The 27,994-nt window shown below is 39.9% G+C and overlaps 1 long non-coding RNA gene and 1 pseudogene across 2 annotated transcripts in view; one reads left to right on the top strand and one right to left on the bottom strand.

Moving 5' to 3' along the window:
- The first annotated feature begins 13,111 nt into the window (after nt 1-13,111).
- Nucleotides 13,112-16,757, top strand: LOC100411315 (melanoma inhibitory activity protein 2-like; annotated as a pseudogene). Its single transcript, XR_013522246.1, has 2 exons — nt 13,112-15,068; nt 16,184-16,757. The product of XR_013522246.1 is annotated as a melanoma inhibitory activity protein 2-like (transcript).
- Nucleotides 16,758-19,342: 2,585 nt separating this feature from the next.
- Nucleotides 19,343-27,994, bottom strand: part of LOC144577719 (uncharacterized) — a 51,992-nt gene continuing 43,340 nt past the window's right edge. Inside the window, exons 2-3 of the long non-coding RNA XR_013522245.1 lie at nt 22,737-22,879; nt 19,343-19,979 (exon numbers count right to left, since the gene is read on the bottom strand). This is a non-coding gene — a long non-coding RNA (uncharacterized LOC144577719). The remainder of the gene's footprint in view (nt 19,980-22,736; nt 22,880-27,994) is intronic.

Raw genomic sequence — 27,994 nt, 5'->3', positions numbered from 1 at the left:
AAAAGAAAGGGATGGTGGCACACACCTGTAGTCCCAACTACTTGGGAAGCTGAGGTGGAGGTGGGAGGATGGCTTGAGCCCAGGTAGTCAAGGCAGCAGCAAACTATTATTGCGCCACTGCCCTTCAGCCTGGGCAACAGAGCAAGACTCTGTTTCTAAAAAATAAATGATTAAAATTTAAAAATTATTTCATCATAACTTGGAAAAAATTTTTTTGCTGCCATTTGAATGGTGTCTTAGGTGAGAAGGAACATAAACGAATGCTTGTGCTCAACTGCTCTCTTGAACCCAGATACTATTAATGTCATCATGTAAATTGGCCACCCTGATCTTTTCCAAAAGGAGAACAAGCTGAGAAAGGATTTTTGAATGTGGAAGACAGAAAATAATCACTAAGGACAAATAATATTTTCCAAATTGTCTTCATTTTTCTATAATATTTGGCACCATTGGCCACTTCCTTTTTTGAAAGTTTCTCCTCCACTAACTGTTTTGTTTTGAGATGGAGTTTCACTCTTGTTGCCCAGGCTAGAGTGTAATGGCGCAATCTCTGCTCACTGCAACCTCTGCCTCTTGGGTTCAAGCGATTCTCCTGCCTTAGCCTCTCGAGTAGCTGGGATCTGGGATCCTTTTAACATTCCTATTATCATGTCACTTGCTACCATGCCCGGCTAATTTTTATATTTTTAGGACAGATGGGATTTCACCATGTTGGCCAGGCTGGTTTCGAACTCCTGACCTCAAGTGATCTGCCCACTTTAGCCTCCCAAAGTGCTGGAATTACAGGTGTCAGCCACAATGCCAGGCCTGTTCGTTAACTTTTGAGATCCTGTTCCCCTTGCTCTTTTCAACTTAAAAACTCTTACCAGCTCCTTTTTCTATGCTTGTCTCTAATGAGTCATCCTCATTCGTCTCTTCTCTCTCTATTGTTATGCTATCCACAGGCCAAACATTCTCCAGGTTTTTACGTCAGATGCCAAAATCCTCCCTGAACTCCAGATTTTCCTCTCAGGCTGCTTACAGGACATTTTTGCCTGCATGTTCCACAGACACTCCAGACTCTACCTGCTGAAAACTGAGTTCAGCATCCTCTATTCCATCTGCTTCTCCTGCATGTGTCTGATCTTGCTTAACAGAAACAATTAGTCCCTGAAGCTAGAAACTTTGACTCTACCTCTCTGTGGTAGATGCTGGCCACAAACTTATTTTCCCATTCCTCCAGAGCACAGCTAAACGATGCTTCCCGGGCTGCTCCGCTGTTAGGTATGGCTGACCGAACAGGAGGAAGTGATATATGTCACTTCCAGGCCTGGACCCCACAAGCAGTCTTCCTTGAGGTCCTTCACTCTCTTCTGTGCCTTTTTGCTGGCTAGAGGTTGACAACAGGCCTGGTTTTTCCCATTGTGCATGCTGGGAAGAGCAGTATAAAGTTCTCCTTGACTGAGGAAGGGAAGTCACAGCTTCCAAAGAGATTGTTACTGAGAATGCACCTACCTAGTGTGATGATGAATTTCATGTGTCAACTTAGCGAGGCATGGTGCCTAGTTGTTAGGTCAAACACTAGTCTAGATGCTGCCGTGGAGATATTTTTTAGATATGATTAACATTTACAGTCAATAGGCTTTAAGTTAAGCAAATTACCCTCTATGTGGGTGGACATGGTCCAGTTTGTTGAAGGCCTTACGAGCAAAGACAGGTTTCCTGAAGAAGAAGAAACCGTGCCTCAAGACTATAGCATAGAAACCCTGCCTGAGTTTCCAGCCTGCTGCCTGTCCTGCAGGTTTTGGATTTGCCAGCCACACAAATGTATGAGTCAATTCCTTAAAATAAATTTCTCTTAATCTTTCTTTCAGTCTCTTAATCTCTCTCTCTCTATCCTATTGATTCTGTTTCTCTGGAGAACCCTGACTAGTACATCAAGAAATGAGTCAATTCCTCTCCATATGATCCTTTTAACATTCCTATTATGTCAGCGTGAGACTGGATTGAAGCTGTCTCCGTACACATACCAGATCCTGCCCAAGCAGACAAGTAAACTGCAATGTTTTTCTTAAGAGTTGAAGCATAATGGCCCCTTCCCATCCTGTTTCCATAATAGAGTTTTGGCAAAGGAGCCTGCAAAACAGACACCCCAATCTTCTTGGATCCTACTCAAGTTTTATTGGAAACCTAAGAGTAACTTAAGAAGCAGTAAGGTTGCCTACTTAGAGGGTCACTGATAAAAATCACATTTTTTTCTCTGTCAATTGATACTAGGACAGGCCTCCCAAAAGATGTGCATTTAGGAGGTTGGAATATCCTCTCACAAACATTCTCTTGAAAACATCTCATCCCTTTCCCATCCTATATTCGTGCAAAAACCCAGATTGAGGCTAGAGAGCAACAGGGACCCTAAAGTCACCTGCAGAAAGTCACTTTATCTTGGCTAGGTGTTATGGTTGCAGCAAAGACCTAGTAGCCACTCCCTAAGAAGCAGTCAAATACTGAACCAGAAAAAAAATAAAAAGAAAAAAGAAAGAAACACAGAAAAGGTAGCATGTTGCCAGAGGCATTGGTCAGACCTCAAGAGGAGTGGATGTGGAATTACCTGAACTGGTATCTCATCTAATTCTAAGGTCAAGTTACCATACCAAACCTGGGCATAACCAGAAAGTTCTCTAACTTTGGCCTTCTGTTGGCCTTCTGTTCACCAGGGGGAATTTCTCCCCTTTCTTTGTGGCCCACAGCCGTAGCACCTGTGGAATCAGTTGCTGTCTAGATGGCATCCCTATAGAGTCTCCAAGATTAGTCCTTGGTCTGCCCATCTGCTATCTGTTATTTTCTACTCAAAAAGTTCACTCATTCTTACAACATCAGCGATTGCCTCTCTTGCTAATTTCCAGCCCCACTTATCACTGCAATTCCAGTCCCATAAATCCTGCTACTTAATGGCCATCCACCTTTGGTCCATTCCAAACTCCTTTCTTTCCATGGACCTAACTGACCTCATTCACAATTTCTGAAGCTGGCAAAATGCCAGTTGTTGGACCAGCTTTAGAAGATTTTCACAAACAACGTCCCATTTCCTGCCTCAAAAACACTGTTCTCTCCTCTAACCTGCACTCATCTCTGACCTGTTTTGCTCCATTATTCTGTATCCTCCATCTGCTCTGTCTCTTTCCACTTGTTAGCCACAATCCCATTTTAGATGCATATCCCTGGAGTTGAATTATGGCAATTGCCCTCCTGGCCTGATCACCACAGCCTCCTTGAGAGATTCTCATCTTTCTCCCTGGACCACCTTGTTGGGGCTACTTCTTACCCAGCCTCTCAGTGAAGGTAAAATGTTCAGATACACCCATAGGTCTCACACCCTCATTTCTTAATGTCCAATATTAAGGTCACCAGCTCCCTCCAAACACGCTTCCATTCCCAGCTTCTCTGCTTCTAACTGCCAAGATTTGAAACATTAAAGGCATTTTGAAATCACATCTCACCTTTATCCTCTAATTTCATTAAGCACCAAGCCCCAATACTTCCGTGTTTCTACTTCATCTCTAAACCAAGCCCTCATCACCACCCACCTGAATCACACTGTGGTTTCTACGAGGCCTCTCCCTGCATCCCACTGCCATGCTACTCCTTCTGTAATGCTTTTCCCTCCTGTTATCCACCTACTCAGGGACTTTCAGGACTCACTGTTTCCTAGAGCATCAGGTCTCAAATTGATGCACATGGCACAGAAGGAATACTGCCAAGCTGGGGCATAGAGCTATGCCATATATTAATTTTAGCCCTAAGAGTTCTTTTTTTCTTTCGTTGCCTGCTTTGGACAGAGAAAGCCCTGGAACTTGGGCAAATCATTAGCTTCCCTAAACTCTTAAAAAATCCATACTATCGTGATAATATGAGGGCACTTAAAAATGTTTAACATAAGGTACTATATAAATACGAAATGTGATAGGGGTATTGTTATTAATACACTCATTTTGTGGAGGGAGGTCATCCATACCTCAAGTATTTATCATTTCTTTGTATGAGGAACATTCCAATTCCACTATTTTAGTTGTTTTAAAATATACAATAAATTCTTTTTGACTCTAGTTACCCTGTTGGGCTATCGTTATTCATTGTAACTATATTTTGCACCCATTAACCATTTCCACTCCCCCAGCAATTCCCAGACTCTGGTAATCATCATTCTTCTCACTATCTCCATGCATTCAATTCTTTTAATTTTGAGCTCCCACACATGAGTGAGAATATGCATTTATATTTCTTGCCTGGAATATTTCACTTAACAATGTTCTCCAGCTTCATCCATGTTGTTGCAAATGGCAGGATTTCATTCTATTTTATTCTATTTTAGGGATGAATAATATTACATTGTGTATATGTACCACATTTATTTTATCCATTCATTCACTGATGGGCACTTAGACTGATTCCAAATCTTGGCTGTTGTGGATAGTACTGCAGTAAACATAGGTGTACAGCTATCTCTTTGACAGACTGATTTCCTTCCTTTTGGGTATGTACCCAGCTGTGGGAATGCTGGATCATAAGGCAGCTCTATTTTTATTTTTTTTGAGGAAGCTCCATACTGTTCTCCATAGTGGCTGTACTAATTTACATTTCTATCAACAGCATACAAAAGTTTCTTTTTCTCCATATCCTTGCCAGCATTTGCTATTGCCTATCTTTCGGTTATGAGCCATTTTAACTGTGGTGAGATGCTATCTCATTGCTGTTTTGATTTACATTTCTCTGATTGATGCTGAGCATTCTTTCATATATCTGTTGGCCATTTACATGTCTTCTTTCGAGAAACGTCTATTCAGATCTTTTGCCCACTTTTTTTTCTCTGACTTGTCAGGGATGAGTTTTGCCCATTTTATTCAGATATTACATTTTTTCTCAATGAGTTATTTGAGCTTCTTACATATTCTGATTCTTAACCCCTTGTCAGATGAGTAGTTTGCAAATATTTTTTCCCATCTTTCACTTTGTTGATTGTTTCCTTTGCTCTGCAGAAACTTTTTACCTTGATGTGATCCTATTTGTTCATTTTTGCTTTGGTTGCCTGTGCTTTTGAGATATCACTTGAGAAATCATTGCCCAGAACAAAGTCCTAGAAAGTTCCTCCCGTGTTTTCCTTTAGTAGTACCACAGTTCCAGGTCTTAGATCTAAGTCTTTAGTCCATTGTGATTTGATTTTTGAACATGGCAAGAGAGAGGGGTCTAGTTTCATTCTTCTGCATATGGACAGCTAGTGTTCTCAGCTAACACACCCATTTGTCTCCATTTGTTTGGGCTTTAAGAGTCTTCATAAACTAGTCCCCAGGCAAGAGTAGGGAAGTTTCCCCTAAACCCTGCTCTTACAATTGGCAAGGCAGAGAGGCTCCCAGGACATAGCTGGAGTACATCAGATTACTTTCAGATATTAAGTTTCTCAAATTGTGGCATTCTCTATTGATTTTATTCGGGTTAGTAAAGTGGCTATAATCTAGGGAGAAGTGTCTTGTGATCAGAGATTGGATTTTTGTGATCCTTACATACAAAGGTGGTGATTAAAGCCACTGTGAAGAATGTGCTTGCTCAGAGAGAGTGAAGATCTGAGAAGGGGACTGGGGTGAATGCGGAGAGTAGCGCCAGCACTGGGATAGCTCATTTATTAGATTTCCTGGAGCTCAGCTCAGTGCCCACCATGCAGTGGGTAATAGATAAACATTTTTTGAGTTGTATTCCATTAAATAGTATATTTTTCATTCGTTGATTCATTCACTCAATACATACTTGTTAAGCACCTAGAAAAGGTTAGGTTATGGGCTGGGTACTAAGGATACAAACTGAGGTGATCAAACAAGCGCTGTGCTAAGAACTTACAGTTGGGGGACAGGAGGCTGGAGGCAGACCTTCATCAAATAATCTCAGCAATACAGTCATCAGTATGATAGCATACGCTAGTCTGGAGTCTAGTGGAATGTATTTCTAATAAAGTGACATTTAAACTAAGATCTAAAGCCTGGCTGCATTGTGGAGTTTTCAATAAATTCTTTTTTTTTTCTTTTTGTTTTTTGAGACAGACTTTCACTTTGTCTCTAGGCTGGAGTGCAGTGGCATGATCTCGGCTCACTGCAACCTCCACCCCCGGTGTTCAAGCGATTCTCCTGCCTCAGCCACCTGTGTAGCTGGGATTACAGCCACCCACCACACCTGGCTAATTTTTGTATTTTTAGTAAAGACGGGATTTCACCATGTTGGTCAGGCTGGTCTTGAACTCCTGACCTCGTGATTCACCTGTCTTGGCCTCATACAGTGCTGGGATTACAGGCGTGAGCCTGGCAATACATTCTTATCAGCAGTGACTGATGGCCTCTGATATTTGACCCAGCAAAGAGACTCCAACACTGGGAATCTCTGGGAAAGAGAAGGAAAAGGATGTGCCAGAGGAAGGATACTGGGCAGCCACATCCCTTTCTGCAAATGAAGCCCACTAGCGTTTCTCAAAAACAGCAGTTTGCTCTCCACCGCATGCATTAAGTTGCCTTACTTAAAAAGAGTAATTTCAAAACTTGAGCTTAAAACTTACTTGGAAAAATATTGCAAAGGCACAAGCAAAGTTTATCCCCCTTTTGCACAACGACAAAGTTGTTCTCCTAAGTCACATTTTTGGACATATCTTTTGGACAATCTCATTGGAGACCACAGTGCTTAGAACCCTAACCCAGCATCTGGCTCCATACTGTCTCAGGAAAATAACACAAACGTTTGGCATAAGGCAAGAGGCTTCAGCCTGTAGCTAACTAATATCTCCTCTTTATATAACGTAACTTTTTCAACTGATGGGTTTTCCTGCACTACCGTGTGATTAATTCTCTTTGCCACTGGAAGGACACGAGGCTAAGTAGGTTAAGGATTAAAGGGAGTACATGAGAAAAGCAGTTTTCTTGTTTCACTTTTGTCATTTAAAAAGAAAATAATGCTTAGGAAGGTGGGATGGAATTTCGTAGCAGAAACCACAGGATCAGGTTATAATGTAATTGAGTGTCATGGGAAACAAAGACGATACACTTTAGTAGGTACTTTCTGGGTCCAACCCTAAAAGGCTTCCTCTCAGGGATGCTAGAGCTTTCCAAGCCCTTCCTCAGGCTGTGAGGCTACACCCATTACATATTCTTTTCTGTCTCCTCCTTTAACACCCTGCAGAAAAGAATGTTCTAAACATAAAACAGCCTGTACATACGGGAATTAAAAATGAATTTTGGAAGCAAATATGACACTTGTGAGAAAACAGATCATACTGTTGATGTTTCTCATCTGTGTTTTCATCCTGCTTTTATTTTGTCTGCCTATGAGCACATCACAAACCTTTTGGGAAGCTGCTTCTTCATTCATCTTTTAGGCTGTTTCTCAGAGCAACTTCATATCTAGTGTTTCTATATTTTATAACATTGGGGGCAGTTGTATTAAATATTAATTACTTCATATAATACAGAACTGTAATGTCTTCTAAGTAAACATCTGGGTCAAGCTAGATTATAAAACTAGTTAAATCACTTGAAAGGTTGCTTTTCTTAACATTTAAAGTTATTACTCTATTTTCTCTCATTTTAATTACCAAATTCTTTCTTTTTTTAAGCAAAGACATTTGTTCCTTCTGTCTTTCTGTGTCTGCAAGTCTGTGAAATCTCTGTCAAGTTGGAACTCACACAGCTCTGAAAACTGGACTGAACTCACATGGGACCTGGTTTGCTTCTTGATCTCTGCAGTTTATGAACCCGCATCCCAGGCACTGTTTTTCTTCAGTCAATAGTGTTTTTTTTGTGCCCAAAAGTCTCATAGGGACACATACGGAAACAAAAACACAGCACCCCAGGGTTTGGAGAACATCATCCTCAAAAAGCAGTATGCTTTTGTTTTATGATCATCCTTGTTCTCTGAAAACAGCATGTTTTCAAAAGGCAAGAGGCTGAAGCAAAGGAATAAAAGAAAAGTGGTAAGGGAAGAAGCAGATAGAAGTGGCCATGATCAAAGGAGAGAAGAGGAAGAGGAAGAAGGCGGCTGAGGCTAAAAGTTAGCAGGAGATCCCATGGTCTCATATTTTCAGCACCTTCCGGTTTTGATTCTATTTCCATTATTTGCTGGGTTTAGTATAAAGAATCTTAGCATTTGCAGGGTTAGCCTGGAAGGAGGGAGGCTTAAAAGGAGCAGGTACAGGCCACATAGAGTTTAGTCTTCTCTCATCCACAGCCAAGAGGGAGTTGGACAAGAATTCTTTTACTCAGGATTTCTGTGGGCAAGTCACAAAAATGTATTTGAACTAACTTCACCAAAAATGGGAAATTCACTTGAATCACATTAAGACATCTCACAGAGCCCAAGGCAGGAAGACTGCTGAGCATCCTCAGGGATGGAACCAGAAATAAGCATGGTGGGAGTTACTTTCTCTTAGCTGCACTCCATCTTATCTCTGCACCTCTCTCTGTCTCTCTCTTTCCCCACCCCGCCCCCCGCTCTTTACAGTCTTGCTCCACAGGTGCATGCCGCCACACCCAGCTCATTTTTTTGTTGTTGATTTTTTTGTAGAGACAGGGTCTTGCCATGTTGCCCAGGTCTTGAACTCCTGGGCTGAAGTGATCCTCCCACCTCAGCCTCCCAAAGTGCTGGGATTACAGACGTGTGCCACTGCGCCTGGTCTGCACATCTCCTCTTTATTTGTCTCTCTGTCTGTAATCTAGCTTTGTCTTCTCTGTGCATCTGGCTCCTCTCCACACCCTCTCAGTTCCAGTGTCCCTGGTAAACTGACTAGCATCTCAAACCCAAACCCCAAATGCTCAGGATAGAAAAGCTTTCAGGCTCATGCCAACAAATGCCAACAAGTGAAGGCACCTTCCTCTAAATCTGGCACCCCCTCTTATCCAATCAGTGGAAGAGGAGGAGTCACATGATACAAACACTCCTGTAGGGACCCACATCTGTATATGTGGAATAGTTCTCAGAGGAGGAGAGTCTGGTGAGGTGGAATTCCCCAAAGCTATCTACTGCATTCCAGTGCCTTTATTTCCATTGATTTTTTTTCCACTCTAAGGAGAACTAGAGAAGGGAGAGAGGAAGGGAGAAAGTCCTTGTTTGTCCACTGAAAGGAGTCAATATTTACAAGTATTTATTGAATGAAACAGAAAGGTGGCAATGTAGAATAGAAAAAGCAGGCCAGGCGTGGTGGCTCACCCCCGCACTTTGGGAGGCTGAGGTGGGCGGATCACGAGGTCAGGAGATTGATACCATCCTGGCTAACATGATGAAACCCCATCTCTACTAAAAATATTAGCCAGGTGTGGTGGTGCACGTCTGTAGTCCTAGCTACTTGGGAAGATGAGGCAGGAGAATCGCTTGAAGCTGGGAGGTGGAGGTTGCCATGAGCCGAGATCGCACCACTGCACTCCAGCCTGGGTGATAGAGTGAGACTCTGTTTCAAACAAACAAACAAAAAAAAAAACAAAAAGGAAAAAGCAGAGGGGGATAAGCATGGATGAAAGTACAGTATTTAATCTCACAGTCATTTTCTTCCAATGCTCTTTTTAAATTATTATTACTCTTATTGGGAAATGATTCCAAAGTGATAACTGTATTTATACATAGCTATACCCATCTCAACAGCATTAGACTTCAGGGATAAGCACATTAAAACTATGCTGAATATCATTCGCACTCAGTGGAATGGAAAAATTAAAAGGACTGACAATTCTAAGTGAGAATGAGAATGTGGAGAAACTGGAACTCTCAGACGTTGCTTCTGTAGAATGTACAAATTTAAAAAACTGTTTGGTTAAATATAAACCTGCCTTCTGATCCAGCAGTTTCACTCGTCGGTATATACCCAAGAAAAATGAGCACAGATGTCCATCAAATATTATATTTCTGTAAATTTAAGAATATTTATAGAAACTTTATTTTTAGTAACTAGAAATTGTAGGCCACTCAGCTGTTCAACCATAGTAGAATGAATAAACTCTAGAATATTTATAATAAAATACTACACATCAACAAAAAAATGAACACCTATATGCAACATTGGTGAGGCTCATAGACATAGTTTGAAGTGACAGAAGACAGAAATAAAAGAGCATATGCTATCAGAACATATGGCGTGATTCCATCCACATGAAATTCAAGAATTGACTAAAACAAATCTATCAATATAGACATGAGGTTAGTGGTTACTTTTGAGGGGTTATTGACTGGCTGGGGCATGAGGGAATCTCATGAGGTGACAGAAATATTCTATATATTGGCCAGGCATGATGGCTCACATCCATAATCCCAGCACTTCAGGAGGTCGAGGTGAGAGGCTCACTTGAGCCCAGGAGCTCTAGATTGCAGTGAGCTATGATCACAACACTGCACTCCAGCCTGAGTGACAGAGTGAGACAAAAAAAAAAAAAAAAAGAAAGAAATGTTCTATATATTGATCTGAGTGGTTGTTACACAGGGGTAGACTTATATAAAATTTAATCAAGCTGCACACTTAAGAAAATGAGTGCTTTTTAGTGTATGTAAGTTATACCTAAATTTGAAAAAAAAATGTCCATTTTCTCTCTTTACACAGAAAAATACCTTGGGAGGGTTTCTCCAGGGTCACAGCAAATGCCATCAGATCCCTTTCTGTCCTTTCCTTGGTGGTACTCAAATTTACTGGTCTGATGCCATGGCTTTCTTCTAAATGCTGCTTCTAAATGTTTTGATTTGATAAAATCACGTGAATAAGCAATAGGGGGACTCTTCAGCATTGTCTGTGTGGATGGACTAAGCACGGAGTAACATTTCAGTGTTTGGCAACACGGGATGCAGATGGCAGGGCAGATAAAAATATAGCATACTTGGCATAGGTTCTACTCTGTGCCTGGGGGACGATTCATGGACAGAGAATCCATTGGCATGTTAGCTAGCTCAGAGCCTGTCCTGGCTAGAAACACTGGCATCATCCACATTTTCTTCCCATTTTTGACACAAGTATGCTTTGTGTGAGGAGATAGTCAAGAGGTCCTGGAGGCTGGTGGGGGGAGGCTGTTCCTCATCTTCAGTGCCTTTGTTTAAGGAGACAAGTTCACAGCGTCCTTTGTAACACAATAGCTAAGCACACTGAGAGGTCTCTAATCCCCCCTTCACATTGCCTCTATGCTGAGGCCTTCCGTAGCACCATGTCATATCCTGGACAAGCACTTAATGAGTTTCCAGGCCCTGGCAAGATTTGGCTTTTCTTTGTGAACCTCAGGGTGGGCCCTTTTAATTAATCTCCAAAGCATCTGGATCCTGTTTCTTTACACAGGTTAAATAACTAAGCTTCTTGAGCCCCTCTATCTAAGCTCCATGAGAACGAAAGCATGAACTACATTCTGAGGGATTTGCCTCTGTTCCATAATATCTTCCTTATATGAGTTGACAAGGTGCTGTGCCCCATTCCCAGGAGTGGATGTCACCGGAGAGTAGGGGATCATTTTAATTTCTGAAATGGGAACAGAACATTGCTGGGTCGAGCAGAAGCTCATGTGAAATCCCTTTGAGAGGACTGAAAGGTTTTCTCCTATTTTGGATGGCTTTGTTTTTGCCACTCCTTACATCCTTCCCTGCCTTATCTTTCATTTCCTTTGCGTCCTTTCTCTGCGCCATCCTATTTTCTCATCGAAGTCCACAAATAAATCTCTCTCATCAGTTGTATCCCAATACCCTTTCCTGTGGCATCACTTTTTTTTGTAGGAGATCTAGAACAGACCACCCCACACTATGCACCTCTTTTATTCTCTTTCCTCTTCTAACCTGACTCTATTTTACAATTTGACTCAACAAAATATGTAAGATGCTGAGAGCTATTTACATGGACACCTTCATTTATTTAGACACATTTTGCTAGAAGTTTGGAATGCTTTTCATTTTAACTAAAATACACCATCAAGAATGATTAAATGAGCTTCTCTGTCTGATTTCTAGCTTGCTTAAGGAGATTTGTTGTGGTTCATTTGTTTGATTTGAAACAGGGTCTTGCTCTGTTAGCTCAGGCTGAAATGCAGTGGCTTGATCACGGCTCACTTCAGTGTCAACCTCTGGGGCTCAAGTGATCCTCCTACCTCAGTCTCTCGAGTAGCTGGGACCACAGGTGTGTGCCACCACACCCAGATAATCCCAAAGTGCTGGGATTATAGGCATGAGCCACTGTTCCTGGCCTTCATTTTACTGGAGACTAAGATGCAACATTATTATTATTATTATTTTTTGAGATGGAGGCTTGCTCTGTCAAACAGACTGGAGAACAGTGGCGCAATCTCAGCTCACTGTAACTTCTGCCTCCTGGGTTCAAGCTGTTTTTGTACCTCAGCCTCCTGAGTAGCTGGGACCACAGGCATGCACCACAACACCTGGCTCACTTTTTAAATTTTGGTAGAGACGGGGTTTCACCATGTTGCCCAGAGTGGTCTCGAACTCCTGAGCTCAGGCAATCTGCACACCTTGGCCTCCCAAAGTGCAAGGATTACAAGCATGAGCTGTTGCTCCTGGTCTAAGATGCAATGTTTTTTATATTTTAATACCTCTGAATTGGGATGTGTCTTAAAATTTTTTATGGCTAAAAACATCATGCCTTTAACCGAAAATATTTTCTTTTTTTTCTTGGTAGTACACTGGGTTTTATAATCAACAGTATCTTGGATTTAATGAAATACAGCAACTATTAAGAAAGTAGTTTCTGAAAAGATTTTAATTTGTTACACTTGATACCTGCCCAAGAAAACATGTATTCTCAGTTTCATCAGGATATTTTGGATGTACTGAAGTAGAAAAAATTTTAGGCCAGGTACTGTGGCTCATGCCTGTAATCTCAGCACTTTGGGAGGCCAAGGCAGGAGGATTGCTGGAGGCTAGGAGTTTAAGACCAGCGTGGACAACTTGACAAGACCCCATCTCTAAAAATAAAGTAAAAAGAAAAAAGAAAAAGGCAGCATGGGCCTGTGAGGCCTGTGGGTTCCTGCATCACCCATCTCCCCTGGCGTTCCCTAGCTCCTTCTGCAGCCGGCTCTGCAGTGGTCTGTTCCAGTTGCCCCCTGTGGATTCAAGTTCCAGACAGAAGGCTGCCACAGGCCTGGGTTACTGTGGCAACCCTGAGAGCAGCCTTGGCACTATGGAGGAGCCCCGGGATACCCCTCAGCCTTACTTGAGGCTGGTTCTGGAGGTGCTACACAGGATTGTGGTAGCACTGTGTCAAAGTATGGGAGCAGATTCTAATTCTTATGGTTTTCCATGGGAAGGGGTGATATGGAGCTTTGAAGAAACTGATTCATGCTGCTCAGTTCAATGCTAAGTTATTTTTGGATTTTTTGCTGGTCTCTTTTTTTTGTGGAGAGGTTTTAGATCAGTTAGGAATCAGCTTTAGGTGGGAAGAGAGAAAAAGCTTGCTGAAACACTTTCTAGACTAATTGAGGAAAAATATACACTACTTGAAAAATGTAGTGATATTCAAAAACAGCATGAAGGCCAAGAAGTAGAGTCATCTTTACAGGATCCCAGCTTTGAGAAGGAGGCAACACAAGCACAAAGTTTGGAGGCAACCTGTGAAAAGCTGAGCAGGTCCAATGCAGGACTTGAGGATGAAATACTCTGTCTAGTAAAAGAGGTAAAAGAAGAGAAATCGAAACAGTCTGAACAAAATTAACTGATGGCGGATATTTCAAAAAGGATACAGTCTCTAGAAGATGAAGCAAAATCCCTCGAATCACAAGCAGCTGAAGCCAAAATGACCTTCAAGACTTTATATCAAATGAATGAAGAACCACTGAAGAGCAATAAAAGATGCTTTGGATGAAAATTCTCAACTTCAGGAAAGTCAGAAACAACTTTTTCAAGAAGCTGAAGTATGGAAAGAACAAGGGAGTGAACTTAATAAACAGAAAGTAACATTGGAAGACTCCAAAGTACACACAGAACAAGTTCTCAGTGATAAAGACAATCACATCAAGACTCTGACTGAACACCTGCTGAAGACGGTGAAAGACTGGGCTGCTATGCTTGGAGAAGACAGAACGGATGGTGATAACTTGGAGTTAGAAATGAACAGTGAATCGGAAAATGGTGCTTACTTAGATCATCCGCCAAAAGGAGCTCTGAAGAAACTGATTCATGCTGCTAAGTTCAATGCCTCTTTAAAAAGCTTAGAAGGAGAAATAAATCAAATTTACATTCAGTCATCTGAAGATAAAATGAAGGAAGAGCTTACAGAGTGTGTTAAAAATCTTGAGACTGAACAAGTATCTTTGCAGTCAGAAAAAACATGTTTTGAAGTGAAAATCAGAAGCTTCAACAGAAACTTAAAGTAATGACTGAACTATATCAAGAAAATGAAATGAAACTCTACAGGAAATTAACAACAGAGGAAAATTACCAGGTAGAGATAGAAGAGAAACTTTCTAAAGTAGACAAAAGGATCGGCCATGCCACTGCAAAGCTGGAGACCTACAGAAAGCGAGCCAAAGATCTTGAAGAAGAATTGGAGAGAACAATGCATTATTATCAAGGGCGCACTATTTCCTATGAAAAAAAAAGCACATGATAATTGGTTTGCAGCTCGAACTGCTGAAAGAAATCTCCTCTTTAAGAAAAGAGATATTAATTTAAGGGAAGAAAATGCTCACAACCGACAAAAGTTAACTGAAATAGAGTTTAAATTTGAACTTTTTGAAAAAGATCCGTAAACACTGGATGTCCCAAATACACTGCTTGGCAGAGAGCATTCCCCATATGGTCCCTCACCATTGGGTCGGCTTCATCTGAAACGAGAGCTTTTCTGTCTCCTCCAACTTTGTTGGAGGGTCCACTCAGACTGTCACCTTTGCTTCCAAGGAGAGGAGGAAGAGGCTCCCCAGCCAATCCTCTGGACCATCAGATTACCAATGAAGGAGGAGAATCAAGCTCTGATATCTTAACTGATTCTCACAGGGGTCCTTCTGACACTGGGCCCCTGTCACCTCTGTGGGAAAAGGGAGCTTCTGGAGATGATTTTCCACCAAGGGATTTCCCAGGTCCACCACATGCTCTATTTGCAAGTATGCTTGCTTTTCAAAAATTTTTTTAAAGCTAAATATATGTTTTATTAATCAGAGATACTAATTTTACCATCTGTTCATGTAGTAACACAGTGGAAGAAAAATTTTTCTGGCATCCGTGAGTGTACCATTACTTTTCAGAATTGGGAAGGCAGCCAGCCATAAGTGAACTGTAATGAGGTTTCAAATGGATTCATCTTAATACTATAGAATTATTTCCGTATTTTGGTAGTCAAAAAATAATGGACTTTTTGTAGGTCTTATATAACTAAAATTATTGTATCTTATTGGTAGCAACTGGTTATTCTGGCCATTAGTTAAAATAATTAAAATTTACATTCTAGCATTAAAATTACTGGCAAGGTATTTTTAAGTCTTTTTCATAAGCAGTTCTGATGTAGTCCTACTTATTTAAAATGTAAAATGTATTTATTATGTTTGAACTAATTGTTGAATTTATTGAATTCTTTTAAAGCTTCACATAAGAAAAGGGAATAATATATTGCTTTTCTATTCGTACTTTACTGTTTTGAACTACAGGGTTCTGCAGGATAAATATGTGGTTACCAAATACTAGGCTTTGCCTATGAATGTCTCATCTAGTCATTCCTTCCCTGTTTCTCCTCTCTTTTTAAAGTTTAAAGTGAATTAAAATGAATTTTGTTTGGGAGAATTTTAAGGTGGTCTTTGATATAACCAGAAATGTTTTAGTATAATATCAAATCAGAATTGGGAATCACTGATGTGAATTTTAAGTTTGGTGAGAATTACATTACATGAAATGTTTTTTGAGAAGGACTTTGAAAATGTAAGAAAAATGTTATTTTTACAGTAAGTTTTATATATTTTGAAATACTTTATCTTTTTTAAAAAGCAGGTATTAAGACAGGACAAAAATTACATTAAAAATTAATGATATTTCCTTTAATTATCTGTATTTGAAGAGGTACATTTATCTCAATGTTGTAAAAATTAATTTCGTAGATCAAGTAATTATTCTGGTATCAATTTTCAAATAAAGAATAGGTAATGGAAGCTATAAAGTTAATGATTTATTAGGGCACAATAAAGGTTCTCAAAGTTATAAACTGTCTTTTACCACTCTCTTTGAACAGTAAGAAATGTGTATCCACCGAGGAGTTTTCCTCCTTACCTTCCCCCAAGACCTGGATTATTCCTCCCACCTCGACATTTTAAAAGTAGAAGTGAGTTCCTTCAGGGTTGATTCCGCCTTCAAATGAGCCTGCTACTGAACATCCAGAACCACAGGAAGAAACCTGACAAGATTTTTGCTCTCTTCAACAAGCATTTTGACTGATCTCATTTTTAATTTAAAGTAACTGCTGTTACTGTATAATTTTACTTATACTTACTTTATTTATGCTTTTGCTAAAATTGATGGTTGATGGAATTATAAATCTCACGATAATATTTTGTAAGTAAAGATGATTTAAATGTGACTCTTATGAGTAAATTATTTCCATTTTATTTTATTCTAGATAGTATAATGATTTTAAATTGATTAATCCACTATGATATAAATAATAGTGGGAGTTTTATATATGTAATCTTGCAGGTGGGGAAGCTCTAAATTCTAACTTCTGTGTCTTTATGCCAAGAACTGTATTTACTGTGGTTGTAGACAAATGTGAAAGTAACTTTATACTTAATTAAACACATTTTAGTTGATTTAAAGACTTGTTTGGCATTGATAACAAAATCAGCTAGTTTTTCTATTAAAAAACCTCATAGCATATGTAATGTGAACCTAAGACAAACTATGAGTTTAGTTGATAGTAATGTATCAGCATTGGCTCATCAATTGTAACAGATGTGCCACACTAATGCCAGATGTTAATAATAGGGGAAACTGTACATGTGGGTGGGGCAGGAAACGGGTATATGGGAACTCTATACTTTCTGTTCAATTTTTCTGCAAACCTGAAACTGCTCTAAAATTCACTGAAAAAATAAGATGTAAGAAGGAAAAGTCAATGAAAAAATAAAAATACTAAAGCAATAAAAATGGAAGAAAATATAAATCAATATGTAACAAGAATAAACTTGGTAGGAATATGTCAAAAAACATGAATCAAGAAAGAAAAGACTAATACACCACTAGAGAAATGAGCAATAGATATTAATTGATTTTTTTTAAAAAAGAACAATAAATGTTCAATGAGACTATAAGAGAAATATTCAGTCACATTAATACTAAAACTTAAAATTATGATATTTCATTTTTATCTATGAAATTGGCAAACATTTTAAAAAGAGATAATAGTAATCATGAGGGGCCAAACAGGCCCTTTCACATATGACCAGTGAGGACTGTACACTGGGATGACCTTTGATCAGAAAAAAATTTCCGAAACTTGGAAGGCAAAATATGATTGCATAATTTGTTTTCATGTGAAGGCATTGCCTAACTAGCCTATCTAAGGTGAATTGAATCCTGACTTGCTATTATTGACTTGCACATTTTACAACTGTAAATTCAGATATTAGCTTGTAGAAAATTGGTAAGATGCTAATATTTTTGTCCAATAGAGGTACAATTTCTGTCCTGCAGAGACAAAAATGTGGGACAGTCATCAGATTTAGATCTATTTTAGCAATAATGTATAATAATTTTAGTATTCTTTTTCTTAGATATGTATGTATGTATATATTATGTATATGTGTCTTATCTAGTATACATACATAATATTTGTACTATATGTGTATATATATATCATATACACTATGGGATGCATAGATATATATACATTATATATGCATTTATTATGCATATATTATAGTTATATACATACTACATGTACATAATATATGTATATATAGATATATACATAGATATCTACGCATATACATATATAGATATATGTACATATGTATATGCTTTAGATATACATACATAATATATGCATATATATACTTACACATAATATATGTATATATATACTTATACATAATATATGTATATACATATATAGATAGATATACAGAAAACCTAGGCAATACCATTCAGGACATAGGCATAGGCAAGGACTTCATGACTAAAACACCGAAAGCAATGGCAGCAAAAGCCAAAATAGACAAATGGGATCTAATTAAACTTAAGAACTTCTGCACAGCAAAAGAAACTATCACTAGAGTGAACTGGCAACCAACAGAATGGAAAAAGTTTTTGCAATCTACTCGTTTGACAAAGGGCTAGTATCCATAACCTGCAAAGAACTGAAAGAAATTTACAAGAAAAAAACAAACGACCCCATTAAAAAGTGGGTAAAAAATATGAACAGACACTTTTCAACAGAAGACATCTGTGCAGCCAACAAACATATGAAAAAAAGCTCATCATCACTGGTCATTAGAGAAATGCAAATCAAAACCACATTGAGATACCCTCTCACGCCAGTTAGAATGGTGATCATTAAAAAACCAGGAGAGAGATGCTGGAGAGGATGTGGAGAAACATGAACACTTTTATACTGTTGGTGGGAGTATAAATTAGTTTGACCATTGTGGAAGACAGTATGAGGATTCCTCAAGGATCTAGAGCTAGAAATACCATTTGACCCAGCAATCCCATTACTGGGTACATATCCAAAAGATTATAAATCATTCTATTATAAAGACACATGTACACATATATTTATTGTGGCACTATTTACAATAGCAAAGACTTGGAACCAACCCAAATGCCCATCAATGACAGATAGGATAAAGAAAATGTGACACATATATACCATGGAATACTATGCTGCCATAGAAAAGAATGAGTTCACGTTCTTTGCAGGGACATGGATGAAGCTGGAAACCATCATTCTCAGCAAACTGACACAAGAACAGAGAACCAACACCACATGTTCTCACTCATAAGTGGGTGTTGAACAATGAGAACACATGGACACACACGGTGGGGGGAACATCACACACTGGGGCATGTTGTGGGCTAGGGGGCTAGGGGAGGGATTGCAGGAGGTGGGGGGATAGGGAGGGATAGCGTTAGGAGAAATATCTAATGTAGGTGATGGGGGGATCAGTGCAGCACACCACCATGGCACGTGTATACCTATGTAAGGAAACTGCACGTTCTGCACATGTGCCCAAGAACATAAAGTATAATTAAAAAAAGAAAAATATTAATGGTAAGAAAGTGGTCAAAATGTTATATAAAAATATTATCTAAATATTAAGGAATATCTATGTAGGCCCAGATTCCAGTCAGGAAGACTTTCTCTGTCCTTTCTATTGCCTTTACTTACCTTGCAGGTTTTATATTTCTCTGACCTCATTTTCACCAAAAAATAGTAGAAGGAAAAAGAAGGGAGGAAAGAAAACAAGACAAACCCCATGGCTAGACGTGTCTCAGGTAGACAGGTCGGGGAGAAAGAGTCTTGGAAGAAATGCTATTTAGGCAGTGGGAGGAAATGGTGTGTGTAAAACACTGAGGTGAGAAAGCACTGGTAGTTCCGGGACAGGAAGAGGGACAGAGGGGAGGAGGCAGGGGAGGGCGAGGGAGTGGCAAGTGAAGATGGAGAGGCTGGGTGGGCACCTGTGCAAAGTAGCCTGAGTCGCATTTCATCCTAAAAGCCGGTGCAGCCCCAAGGAGCCTTGAGCTTTGGCACATTGGCGACAGGACACACTCCTCTTGCCAAGGCCAACAGGTGCCTGGCGGGAGCCTTTGTGTTGTGTTGTTTCATTTTGAAATAAAGATAGGCCAGCCCCTCTTTACCTTCCGATGCTGTAATAACAGTCAGGCTTTCTGACGGCTTCAAATCCGTCTGGGTTCATGGAAGGCATGATGTGTATCCGGGTACTATTGATCAGATTTGTGATTTCAGGATCTTTGCCATCACTGGTTACGAAGTGGTCAATCAGATGGAGCAGCAGTTCCCGCCCAACAGTCTGTATGTGTAAAGAGATAATAGAACATTATTAGGTCAGAGGCAATAAGGAAAGCAGTCCCTACCGTGCAAATTCCCCAACAGGGGTCTGCACACATGACATCTCAGACCCAAACTAGTTTGTAAGACCACTCTTTCTCAGGCATGCTTATGCTGTGACAAGTGCAATCAGGTGGCGATCAGTCATGGGGTGTGCTGAAACTGTTAGTAAGAGTTAAAGTACCTATTTGTAAATAGTTTACATATGGCAAAAATGAATTGATGTAGTAATAGAGCTGCTTTTTTTTTTCTTTCTTGAGACAGTCTCACTCCATCACCCAGGCTGGAGTGCAGTGGCACGATCTTGGCTCACTGCAACCTCTGCCTTCTGGGTTCAAGTGATTCTCCTGCCTCAGCTTCCTGAATATCTGGGATTACAGGGATATGCCACCAAACACAGTTAATTTTTGTATTTTTAGTAGAGGTGGGGTTTCACTGTATTGGCTAGGCAGGTCTTGAACTCCTGACCTCAAGTGATCCACCTGCCTCGGCCTCCCAAAGCGCTGGGATTACAGCAGTGAGCCACTGCGCTCAGCTGGAATAATGCTTCCTATTATAACATTTTTCATTTGCTTGCCTTCCAAAGTATCCTCTGGAGTGGTATAGAAAGAGGTGGAGTTACAGAGAAGCACAGGAATCCTGTATTTCCATGAGAATGTGTGGTGCCTATGAAGCTTCTCATGTATGTAATGGTGGATAACAGACTTAGAACCATCACATTGCAGATTAGACAGGGTCTCACTATGTTGCTCAGGCTGGCTGCTAACTCCTGAGCTCGAGTGATCCTCCCACCGTAGCATCCCAAGTAGCTGGGACTACAGAAGTGCACCATTGTATCAGACTACAGATTTTAATAGGGAAAAATCCAAGTTTGCAACAAGCATGATTTAAATAGTTTTCAGATTTTTAATTTGCCTGTTTCCTGGTTCTCCTATTGCATGTCTGTGCAATTTTGGTCATATCTATGTATTTCTGGTCTACATTTTCATGTTTCTGAAAATTCAGTCATTTGTACATTATCCTCATAATTCTTTGCCATATCTGCATATTATCCATATACTGTCTTTTACTTTTTATTTATTTTTTTGAGACAGAGTCTCACTCTGTGCCAGGCTATAGTGCAGGGGTGCAATCTTGGCTCCCTGCAACCTCTGCCTCCCGGGATCAAGTGATTCTCCTGCCTCAGCCTCCTGAACAGCTGGGACTACAGGTGTGTGCCACCACACCTAGGTAAGTTTTGTATTTTTAATACAGGCAGGGTTTCACCATGTTGGCCAAGATGGTCTCGATCTCCTGAACTCGTGATCCATCCACCTCGGCCTCCCAAAGTGCTGAGATTACTGGTTCACTTTTTGCTTACCTTAAAATGAAACTTTATATCATTTCTACTTTTCTTGATATATATATCATACACGTATTTCTCATATACGTTAAGTAAAAGCATGACTATTAAAATGTTAAAAATCATCATATCCACCTAAAATTGGCTTACATATCAATAAGGACTGGGAAACTGAAGGCCTGTGAGAGATCTTGCTTTATAATCCCTCCCCAGGAGAGAGATTCCTTATTTTTCTTATTGAAAAAATTTAATGTAAATTTCAGCCTTTCTGCTTAGACTACGTGGAGTTCTCCCTGTCATTCTAGGTTCAAGGAATCTGCTTCAGAAGAGCAGATGCTGTTGAGGGTTAGTAAAGGAGAACTCGGGGCAGCAGGTGAGTAAATCAGGAGAGTGCTGCAGGGACATTCGCCTGCAGGAAAAGATTTCATGGAGCCTCAGAAGAATTTCCAGTCATGACTTCACTGTAGGACTTCAACTTTGTGACAAAGGACAAGTGATCCTTGGATGACAGCTCCTCACTTGATTCCCTCACTGGCACATAAAGAGACCACATTAAAAAAATTTATTATCCTAATTAATACAGAATAATTAAAATTGTGACTAAGAAAATTTGCGGCTGGGGCAGTGGCTCATGCCTGTAATCCCAGCCAGCACTTTTGGAGGCAAAGGCAGGTGGTTTACTGGAGCCCAGAAGTTTGAAACTAGCCTGGGCAATGTAGTGAGATCCCATCTTTACATAAAATAAAAAATTAGCCAGGCAGGTGGCGTGCATCTGTGGCCCCAGCTACTCAGGAGGCTGAGGTGGGAGGATCACTTGTGCTTCCCAGGAGGTTGAGGCAGCAGTGATCTGAGATCACACCACTGCATTCCAGCATGGGTGACAGAGTGAGACTCCATCTCAAAAAAAAAAAAAAAAAAGAAAGAGAATTTGGGAAATACAAATTATGGATTCATAGACAACCATAAAACTTAGAGTCAAATTATATCCAATTCTGACTTCCACTTTTTTCATACTCATTTTTAATTTTCCACGTCTACTACCTTGATTTTTCAAAAATTTAAGACAGAGTCTCACTCTGTCACCCAGGCTGGAGTGCAGTGGCACCGTGTCGGCTCACTGCAACCTCAGTCTCCCAGGTTTAAGCAATTCTCCTGCCTCGCCCTCCTGAGTAGCTGAGATTACAGGACTAAAGCAATCCTTCCACTTTGGCCTCCCAAAGTGCTGAAATTATAGGCATGAACCACCACATCTGACCTGTTTAAAGAGATATTTTATGATAATTCTTTATGACTTTGACTTGTAAAAAAATTCTGTAAACACATTTAATTTCACACAAATACAAAAGCATGCTGAACTCCCATGTACCTGTCACCCACCTTCCACAATTATCTACAATTTGCCAGTTGTTTCATTTATCCACTATGCATATTGTTCTTTCCTTCGATGTTTTAAAGCAGATTTCCAATAGTATTGCATTGCATTGTTCACATTTCACTGTATTCACTGACCTTTAATATTCCTAGGGAAACACAAGGATAGAAGGTATGAGAAAATCTTTAAAACTTTTCATAAAGCTGTTTGTTCATTTTCATTGGTAAATTTACTTGGAAATGTAAAGAGCCAATGCATTTATAGCATAAAAAATTCAAGTGTGTTTCATATTGCAGAGCCTCAGAAACAGGAATTCATGATAAAAGGCATATATTTTTCAACTAGCATTTACTCTTCATGTTTCCCAGATATATCCATTTACCACAGGGTTCCTACCCTTCTTGGGATCCGTGGACTGGAACCAAAACATGACACTTCAAATAATAAATGAGAGGGGAGATGGCCATCAGGCATTGTACTTATTGTACTTTGTGGTTTACAACCAGCAGGGCAATGTATTTAGCAGTCTAAAATGTCTGTTTTCAAAATGTCAAGCTCACTCAGTGCCAAATGGTTATTAGATGTTATAACATTCAAACAAACCAGAGACAATGGAAGTCACCATGCATCAGTAGGCCAGAACCAAAGAACAGTGATGGTAGCTTTTCTTTTCTTACTTTTTTTTCCTTTTTGAGAGAGAGTCTCGCTCTGTCACCCAGACTGGAGTGCAGAGGCGCCATCTCAGTTCACTGCAACCTCACCTCCTAGGTTCAAGTGATTCTTGTGCCTCAGCCTCCTAAGTAGCTGGGATTACAGATGTACACCACCACACCCTGCTGACTTTTGTATTTTTAATAGAGACAGGGTTTCACCATGTTGGCCAGGCTGGTCTTGAACTCCTGACCTCAGGTGATCCACCCACCTCAGCCTTCCAAAGTGCCCAAACTGCTGGGATTACAGGCATGAGCCACCATGCCCAGCCAGATAGTAGCTCTTCTACTGGGTGTTCTTGTTCTTAAGTTATTTAGTGCTTTACCTCCTGAGGTGAACTCTTTATTAATCTTATCTGCGATCTCATAATGAAAGCCTTGTTAAACTTAGATTCTTCTCAGTTTTATGAAGACAGCTAGAGAGGTCTCAAAGATTTCTATTATAAAAATGTTTTACTGTATGTAAATTCTTCCTTTTGGAATGATTTTGTTAGCCTGAAGCTGGAAAGCTGGCCTTTAGTTTTTCTCATATTGTAGATCTTCTTTTCAGGGAGGGAGAGAAGGAGGGAGGGAAGGAGGGAGGGAAGGAAGGAAGGAAGGAAGGAAGGAAAGAAAGAAGGAAGACAGACAGGCAGGCAGGCTTATGGCCTTCCTTAAGTCTTGGACCAGTTGTGGAGAGTTGAGGGTTCAGCTTTGAATGATGACAGTGCCAGCTCCCAATATTTCTATATGAGAGAATGAGAGATGAAACACTGAGGATTTGTCTTAAAATTACAATTGCCTAGCACTTTGTGTAAAATATAGAAAATGTCAACTGTCCTTATCAAAGACAAGGGACATTGATAAATTAAGGGGTGTTCAAAGGCTCTGCCATTGCTTTTGTCTATCCCTGGTAGAATCCCATAGTCTCTTCTATCCTGGGTTGGTTCTTCCTTCCCTCCCTCCCTTCTCTCTCTCTTTTTTTTTTTTTTTTGACAGTGTCTCACTCTGTCGCCTACGCTGGAGTGCAGTGGCGCCATCTTGGCTCACCGTAATCTCCAATCTCTGTCTCCCAGCTTTAAGTGACTCCCAAGTAGCTGGAATTACAAGTGTGCACCAACATCCCTGGCTAAGTTTTGTATTTTTTATAGAGATGGAATCTCACCATGTTGGCCTGGCTATTCTCCAACTTCTGGGTTCAAGGTGACCCACCTGCCTTGGTCTCCCAAAGTACGGGGGTTACAGGCATGAGCCATCGCACTCAGCCATCCCTGGGTTTTCATAGCAAACTTTCTCCTAGTTTATTTTCTTATGGAAGTCTTAGGTGAACTTTGTCTATCAATAAACCCATAGAAGGCAGTGACCATTCTTATTCCTGCATTTATATTCTACCTATTTCCAATAATTGCAGGCAGCCAAGAGTATATGATTGTCCTCAACTTTTAAAACAACAATGCTTTCAACAGTGAATTTAATGTGTGGGCATAGGTGAAATTGATAGAGCTGATTCTGGACCACACCATGCTGATAAATTGTATTATCTTTGATTAGAGGCCTTTGAAACTATCAAAAGGGTCTATCTTCCTGGCCATCCTTCTTGGCAAATTCTCTGCCAGGAAGATCCTCATCCACAACCAAGGGTTTTCACCTGGGGATGGAAGAGCTGTGGATCTCCTACAAACATAGGCAAAGTTTGTTGAGGAAGGACTTTTTCTGGAGAGCCCACATTTTTCATTAGATTCTTAAATGATTCCACCCCTCAGAAAGGTTCACTATAGATTTCTAGGCAGATTTGGGGAAAATTCAAAAGAACTGAGCCTTCTCAGCCTTCAGTGTGAGTCTTGACTACTCAGTTGTTATTGCCCTGGTGACCTTGGGCAGCCTGAGAGGCGAGTCCCCTGTGTTTAAACCCATTTGTATAGGCTTTCTATCTGTTGCTACAGCGACAGGAGTCATAAAAGGGCCTTCTTGTAAACATCGTCAAAATGACACATATCAGCCCAGAGAAGCTAGGATTTCCCATCAAGGACTTTTCTAAAACTCCAAAAATGGTGAGCCCTCTTTTGCAGGCACTGCACATGAATTTAGTGACAGAGTATCTATTTGATGTAGGTGAACTGCAAAACGTTAATTCACTTCATCCCTTTCATGATCTGTGGATATCTAACACATTTAGTTATTTTTGGAAGCCAACTGTCATTTTCTGTAAATGTTGAATTCTCTTTTACCAAATACAGGCATGGTGTATGTCAGTAATGTCCTTGACCGACTTGGGTAGATGATGGCATTTGAAAAATTATCCACAATAATGTTCACCTCCATAGATGTAAGTAATCAAGACATCAGAATCATTAAGGATGACAAGCTTTTAATTATAGGGAAGGCCTTTATAGGAAAAGTTGAAACACAGGCATATACTATCAGAACCACAAAACAGCTGCATAATTTGTCTTTATACAAGATATGGTAAAGTCTAGGTTTCATATTTCCAGTTCTGCCTTGATGTGTGTTTTTACAAACTTTTTCTGCTTCATATTTCTTGAGTTTCCATTGTTGTTTAGTTCTGAATAAAAGACATTTGATCACCGTCCCTCAGAACATCTCTTCAAAACATAACTTCAGAACCTGCAGGTGAAAACCTCTAAATCAGGGTTTTCTAAACCGTGGCTCTTAAACCATCATGACGTCGATTTAGAACATTGCAACATGGTTGTGTGTTTTTAATGAGATACAGTATAAGATATCAGAGGGCACCTATGTAGTAAGTATAAGTATTATTTTATGAATTTGTATTTAAGTTGTTTATGTCTGTGTGTTTTGGTAGTGATGTGCTGAAAAATGTTTAATACCTGGCTCCCTGGGAGAAGAGGTATGTATATATGTAAACATGAAATAAATTTATTACACATTTTACTGATATAAAGGGTATGTAGCTAAAGTTTGCAAATAATTACACACAGTACTCACTGTACATTTCCTCTAGCCAATTGATTCTTAAGAAATGCTTTTATTGATTTTTGCCAAACTTTCACATTCATAACCAATCTATGGTTGCAATTCAACTCTAATTTGAGAAAATCAGACTAAGAATAAATGCTCCATATCTATCAGATTCAGCAAAGAAGTACCTTGCAATTTTGATAAATGAGTGTACTATGGCATAAGTGTTACTTGATATTTTAATTTATATTAACAAATAAGATGAAAGTGAAACAATGACATTTTGGAACTTCACTGGTTTATCAGTGACATGGATGAATCTTTATTGAACTGGATAATAGTTTTTAAATATTGGAAGAGTATTCCCTCAATTCTTTGTGCTATTCACAATGCCATTTACAATGTAACAGTTATAGACACTTTTAAATTTAATCTGCATTATTATTTTATTCATCTTTAATCTGAATTATTTTCTTTCATGAATAGAGGATCAACAAAACAATGAATCAAGAAATCAAGCCCTGATTTATAGTGTTTGCTAATTTCTTTGCTTTTTTTTTTTTTTGAGATGGAGTCTCACTGCGTCCCCCAGGCTGGAGTGCAGTGGTATGATCTCAGCTCACTGCAACCTCCACCTCCAAGGTTCAAGTGATTCTCCTGCCTCAGTCTCCCAAGAAGGGAGTTACAGGGGATTACAGGCGTGTGCCACCACGCCTTGCTAATTTTTGTATTTTTAGTAGAGATGGGTTTCGCCTCAGCCTCCCGAAGTGCTGGGATGACAGGTGTGAGCCACCGCATCCGGCCATGTTTGCCAGTTTCTGTGGTATCTATAAATATTCCCACCCCGGTTATTTCAGACTGCTACTGTGGTCTCACAGGCGCCAGAGTTGGAAAGAAATGCAGTAGTAGCACATCACTATTTGATTTATTTATTTATATTATTATTTGTTTTGAGACAGTTTCTCTTTCTGTTGCCCAGAGGTTGTTGGCTCACTGCAACCTCTGCCTTCTGGCTTCAAGTAATTCTCATGTCTCAGCTGCCCGGGTAGCTGGGAATACAGGAGTGCACCACCATGCCTGGCTAGTTTTTGTATTTTAGTAGAGACAGGGTTTCACCATGTTGGCCATGCTGAACTCCTGGCTTCAAGTGATCCACCTGCTTTGGCCTCCCAAAGTGCTGGGATTACAGGCGTGAGCCACCGTGCCCAGGCTAGCACATCGTTATATGGCATTTATGCCATGCAGATAGGAGAGAGACGTAACCGTTGAGAGAAGACATGACAGGAAAATGTATTAAAATAATTAAGAAGTGATGAATTTTGAGTAATTATTATCTGTTTTTAACATTATTTTAACTTTCTATAATTTGTTTACAAATTTTATTAATTTTTGTAGAGACGGGGTCTTGCTATGTTGCCCAGGCTGGTCTTGAGCTCCTGGGCTCAAGCAATTCTCCCACCTCAGACTCCCAAAGTGCTATGATTATCAGCATGCGCCACTATGCCTAGCCAGTTTGATTGTTTTGTTTTTTTGAGATGGAGTCTCACTTGTTACCAGGCTGGAGTGCAGTGGCACAATCTTGTCTCACTGCAACCCCTGCCTCCCAGGTTCAAGTGATTCTCCTGCCTCAGCCT

This window comes from Callithrix jacchus, chromosome 9 (genome assembly GCF_049354715.1).
Source record: "Callithrix jacchus isolate 240 chromosome 9, calJac240_pri, whole genome shotgun sequence".
Lineage (NCBI taxonomy): Eukaryota > Metazoa > Chordata > Mammalia > Primates > Cebidae > Callithrix > Callithrix jacchus.
Note: the sequence above shows the minus strand (reverse complement) of the source record. Positions and strands in the feature narration are given on the sequence as shown.